The following is a 6194-nucleotide window of genomic DNA, read 5'->3' as shown; positions in this document are numbered from 1 at the left end:
GCTTATTGTAGAAAAATAGGAAGGAGTAGGCTGATCGTGCAGGAAAGCAGCCTAAGAGTCCTGTGCAGGGAATTTTATTTTGGACTTCTTCACATTCCTGCCTCTGTCTCAAGTCTCCACCTGTTTTATTTGTCTGGATTTCCTGCTACTGCCTTGGGTCCCCAACTTGCCCCACTTAGGCTTGTGGGACCTCCTCACTGTTGGTTGAGGCACATGTGTGGTGATCAATCCGAACTCACTCTGGCACCAGGCTCCTTCCCGCCATCCCAGGCAGGCTGACAGCAGTCACATTTGCATCTACTGTGCCTATCTCTTTTGAATGTCCTTCTCTGCCCTAATCTGTACTTATGGTGCCAGGTTTCTTTTAAGAATGTCCCCTTTGTCCTTATCAGCATGTAGCCAGCAGTATTGTGACATTATTACTGCAGAGTGAATGATGACTGGGGCATCTTAAGAGGAGTTGTAGGGTGTTTCTTTATGCATAGGTACCTCTTCTCCCTCCAACCCACAATTGACAAGTGCCCATCCACTCCAGCATTAGAGATGCCACTAATATGTGAATTTTCGGTGGTCCCTCTAGGTGAGCCTTCCCAGACTTTCCCTATTCCAGGAGCTCCCCCTCCTGTTCATGTCTAGCTATCTATGTGCTCTAACAGAGCCCACTATCCTGTGTCTTTCCCAAAAATAGTGAGGGAAAGATTAATGGGAAACCATAGGAAATGATATGCATGTAGATGAAAACTTTACAACTTACACAAATAATCACTCAAAATCATCCTTATACTAAAAATGCAAAACTATACAATTTCTAGAAGAAACTATGGAAGAAAAGCTATGTGCCTTTGGATTTGGTAATGAATTTTAACAAATGACACAAAAGGTTTATATACACAGAAGAAATGACAATGTGGATTTATTAATATTTAAAGTTTATACTCTGGGAAAGACCTTGTTAAGGGAACAAAAAGACAAGCCACATATTGAAAAAAAAATTTGCAAAATACAGATCTGAGAAAGAATTTGTATTCAAAATACATACAAAATTCTTAAAACTAAACAGTAAGTTAAACAGCCCAATTAAAAATGCACACAGATCTGGACACCTCACCAAAGACGATCTACAGATGGTAAGTAAACATACAAAAAGATGCTCAACATAGTAGATAACTGAAAACCACAATGAGATAGCACAGTTGGTCTGTATCTGTTAGAACTGCTAAACTCTAAAAAAATGACAAATTGCTGAAGGAAAAACAAGAACTCTTTTCATTGCTGGTAGAAGACAGTGTGTAAGACCAGAATATGCCACCCAAAAATATGTCCCTTTTGGCATAAGAATTATTCTGAGCTGATTACTTTGAAAAAATGCTAAAAAAGGAAGTTCTGAAAACAGAGAAGTTACCCTTGTGTAAGGAAAATTTACATCTATAAAGGAAATCCCCATTTAAAAGATCTCTCTCTCTCTCTCTCTCTCTCAGCACTAACCAAGAAGAGGATAACTAAATCATTAAAAGAGTCTTATCAACAGAGAACGCATGGAGTTAAGTCTGTATAAGAAAACTTACCCTTGTCTACTGTGCTTTTGCTTGCTATGTCCCCACTACTGAGCCTCAAATCTTCTTTCTTTAAGTTGAAGATAGCATTTACACTTGAATTGAAAGCCACCTACTGGGGATTTACTCATTTTTCCCTAAGTATCTCCCATGTATCCATAAGGTATACATGTTTTTAAACTCATCTACTTTTTTCTCATTTTAATCTGTAATTTGTTACAGAGGGTCCCATCTAAGAATTCCGTAAAGGTAGAGAGAAAATTATTTTTCCTCCCCTATTACTAGTTGGGCAGTTTTTCCCAAAGCTAAACAAGTCTCACCTTACAATCCAAAAATCATATTCGTAAGTATTTTGACCGCTACTTTGATATTATTTCCAAACAAAAGCTACCATGCAATTATGTACAGAAGCTCTATTCATAATGACCAAAGGAAAAAAAGGAATCAGAAAGTCTTACAACAGATGACTGTGTGGGAACCCACTCAGACATCAAGAGTTGTTATAGGGGCCAGGCACGGTGGCTCGCTCTTGTAATCCCAGCACTTTGGGAGGCTGAGGCAGGTGGATCACAAGGTCAGGAGATCAAGACCATACTGGCTAACACTGTGGAACCCTGTCTCTACTAAAAAAAATACAAAAAAAATTAGCTGGATGTAGTGGTGAGCAGCTGTAGCCCCAGTTACTCGGGAGGCTGAGGCAGGAGAATGGCATAAATCTGGGAGGCGGAGCTTGCAGTGAGCCAAGATCGCACCACTGCACTCCAGCCTGGGTGACAGAGAGAGACTACATCTCAAGGAAAAAAAAAAAAAACTTGTTTGTTTTATATTTAATAGTGATAACTCTGAAGACATAGTTGTTTTATTACACAAAAAATATTAAATTTATTTTATTTAAGTTTTTTTTTTTTTTTTTGAGACGGAGTCTCACGCTGTTGCCCAGGCTGGAGTGCAGTGGCGCGATCTCGGCTCACTGCAAGCTCCGCCCCCCGGGTTCCCGCCATTCTCCTGCCTCAGCCTCCTGAGTAGCTGGGACTACAGGCGCCCGCCACCACGCCCGGCTAATTTTTTTTTTTTTTTTTTTTTTTTTTTTTTTTTTTTTTTAGTAGAGACGGGGTTTCACTGTGGTCTCGATCTCCTGACCTTGTGATCCGCCCGCCTCGGCCTCCCAAAGTGCTGGGATTACAGGCTTGAGCCACCGCACCCGGCCTTTATTTTATTTAAGTTTTATCCAAATCACATTAACCTGAAAAACATTTGGATCAGTTCCTATATTTCTAGGAGTTTGGGAATATTTATTTATGAATGATTTTTTTTTCCAAGCCAAGTTAGAATAGAGCACTTTTAGAGGATTTTATAAATGAAATTTGCAATGCTATCCAGAGTTAAGAAAAATCAAATATACAAAACATACATTAATAGACATACAAACACAAATAGAGATCTCATAGCTTTCATCCTGAAATTTTAGCCACGAATCAGGCATAAATATTCTGATGGTTAATTTTAGATGTCTGCTTCATTGGATTAAGAGATACTAACATAGCTGGTAAAGCACAGTTTCTGGGCATAAGTGTGAGGGTGTTTCTGGAAGACACTGAGATAAGGAAGATCCACTCTGACCCAATGTGGATGGGCACTGATATGGTTTGACTGTGTCCCCACCCAGATCTCATCTTGAATTGTAGCTCCTATAATCCTTACATGTTGTGGGAGGGACCCACTGGGGGACGATTGAATCATGGTGGTGGTTACTGCCATGCTGTTCTTATGATCTGATGGTTTTATAAGGGGCTTTTCCCTTTTGACTTAGCACTTCTTGCTGCTGCCATGTGAAGAAAGACATCTTTGCTTCCCCTTCCATCATGATTGTGAGGCCCATCCAGCCATGTGGAACTGTCAGCCCATTAAACCTCTTTGTTCTTTATAAATTGCTCAGCCTCAGGTACTTCTTCATAGCAGTACAAAAATGGACTAATAAAGGCACCATCCAATTGCTTGAGAGCCCAGATAGAACAAAAAGGAAGAGGAAAGGTGAATTATCTCCTTCTGAAGCTGAAACATCCTTCTCTTGTCTTTGACATCAGAACTTCAGGGTCTCAGGCCTTTGGCCTCAGAATGAGAGTTACACCATTGGCTGAACTGATTCTGAGCCCTTTGGACATGGACTGAGCAATGCTACCAGCTTTCCTAGTTCCCCAACTTGGAGACAGCCTATTGTGGACTTTCTCAGCCTCAATAATTATGTGAACCAGTTTCCCTAATGAATCTTTTCTCATCTGTCTATCTACATAAATCCGACGGATTGTGCCTTTCTGGGGAACCCTGACTAATGTGATTATAATAATACAAAATTCACCAGCTTATATAGAGGACTTGGGTTTTGTCTTTACCCCATTTTATATTTGTATTATAACTGTGTTTCCGGAAAAAATGGAACAAGTTTTTATCTTCTTCATATGAGGGCTAAAGCTTTTTTCTCACCAATATTTTTGGAGATTTTTTACGATTTTCAAGATTTTTCTTTTGACCCTAACCCCTGAACCAAACCCTCACCCCTACTGCTAAACCCTAACCCTAACCCCTACCACTAAACCCTAACCCTAACCCTAAACCTAAACCCTAACCCGAAACCCTAACCCTAACTCTAGCCCTAAACTTAACAGAACCCCAACCCAAACCCTAAATCCAACCCCAAACCCAACCACAACCCTAATGCTAACACTAACCCAACTCCATCTCTAAAACCATAACCCTAAAATCCTAACAACCCTATATCTAACAACCCTAACCCTAACAACACTAACAAACCTAATGTTAGCAACCCTAAACCTAACAACTGTAACCCTGACCCCTGACCGTAACCCTTTGTATAAATATCAAGTGATCTTGAATAGACAAAACACTCCTGAAAACGAAAAGCCCACTTAGTGGCTCACATTTCTCATTGTCAAATATTACTGCAAAGGAATAGTAATCAAGACAACATAATACTGGCATAAGGAGACAAATATAAATCAATGGAACTGAATGTCCAGTCCAGAAATAAAACTATACCTCTACAGCAAACTGAGTTTTGACACGAGCCAAGACCACTAAACTCAACAAACGCTGCTAGCATCTGACTACCTAGAGTCAGAGGTAACAAACTGTACACTTACCTCACCACACAGAAAAAGTAACTAAAAATGGTTCAAAGCCCTACATATAAGAGTTACAAATAGAAACTCTAGAAGAAAACAGGGATATATCTTCATGACCTTGGATTTGGCAAAGGTGTTACAGATCTGAAACCAAAAGCACTAGCCACAAAAGAAATAATTTCCTCAAAATTAACAACTATGCATCAGAAGACATTATCAAGTAAGTTGGCTGTGCACTGTGGTTCACGCCTGCAATCCGAGCATTTTGGGAGGCAGAGGCAGGAGGATCACTTGAGTCCAGGAGTTCAAGACCAGCCAGGATGACAGAGCAAAACCCCATCTCTACTAATAGTACAAAAATTAGCCAGGAATGGTTGCACACAGCTGCAGTCCCAGCTACTAGGGAGACTGAGGCGGAAGGACTGCTTGACTCCAGAACGTAGAGGTTGTAGTAAGCTGAGATCACACCACTACACTTCAATCTGGGCAACAGTGCAAGACCCTATCTTAAAAAAAAAAAGAATGGGTATGATGGCTCACGCCTATAATCCCAGCAATTTGGGAGACTGAGGCAGATGGAACACTTGAGGTCAGGAGTTGGAGACCAGCCTGGCCAACATGTCGAAACCTTGTCTCTACTAAAAATACAAAAATTAGGGCCGGGAGCGGTGGCTCACACCTGTAATTCCAGCTCTTCTGGAGGCTGAGGCAGAAGGATTAACTGAGGACGGGAGTTCAAGACCAGCCTGACCAAGAAAAGCAAACCCCATCTCGACTCAAAATACAAAATGAGCTGGGCGTAGTGGCACATGCCTGTAATCCCAGCTACTCGGGAGGCTGAGGCAGAAGAATCATTTGAACCCAGGAGGCGGAGGTTGTGGTGAGCCAAGAGTGCACCACTGCACTCCAGCCTGGGGAACAAAGCAAGATTCGGTCTCCAAAAAAAAAAAAAAAAAAAAAAAAAAAAAAAAAAAAAAAAAAGAAAGTGAAAAGACAACCCACAGAAAACAAGAAAATATCTGCGCATTATATATCCAACAACAGTCTGTTGACTACAGTATATAAAAAATTTGTATAACTCAACCACAAGGACAACCAAATTACAAATGGAGACAGAGTTGAACACACACTTTGCCAAAAAGACATGCAAATGAAAAACAAGCACATGAAAAGATGATCAATATCATTATCATTATGGCCATCCAAACTGAAGCCACAACCAAATACTCTTTCACACACACTAGAAAGGCTACAATCCAACAAATGTAAAGTAACAAGTGTTGGCAAGGTTGGAGAGAAATCAAAACCATTAAATACTATATGTAGAATATAAAATGGTGCAGCCTATTTGTAACATAGTTTGTTATGTCCTCACAAAGTTAAAAACACAATGGGCATGGTGGCTCATGCCTGTAATCTCAGCACTTTGGGAGGCTGAAACAGGCAGATCACTTGAGGGCAGGAGTTCAAGACCAGCAGAAGGACATAACAAAACCCCGTC

This window comes from Macaca nemestrina, chromosome 8, assembly GCF_043159975.1.
Source record: "Macaca nemestrina isolate mMacNem1 chromosome 8, mMacNem.hap1, whole genome shotgun sequence".
Classification (NCBI taxonomy): Eukaryota; Metazoa; Chordata; class Mammalia; order Primates; family Cercopithecidae; genus Macaca; species Macaca nemestrina.
The sequence above is the reverse complement of the archived record's forward strand: the minus strand, read 5'-3'. Positions refer to the sequence as shown.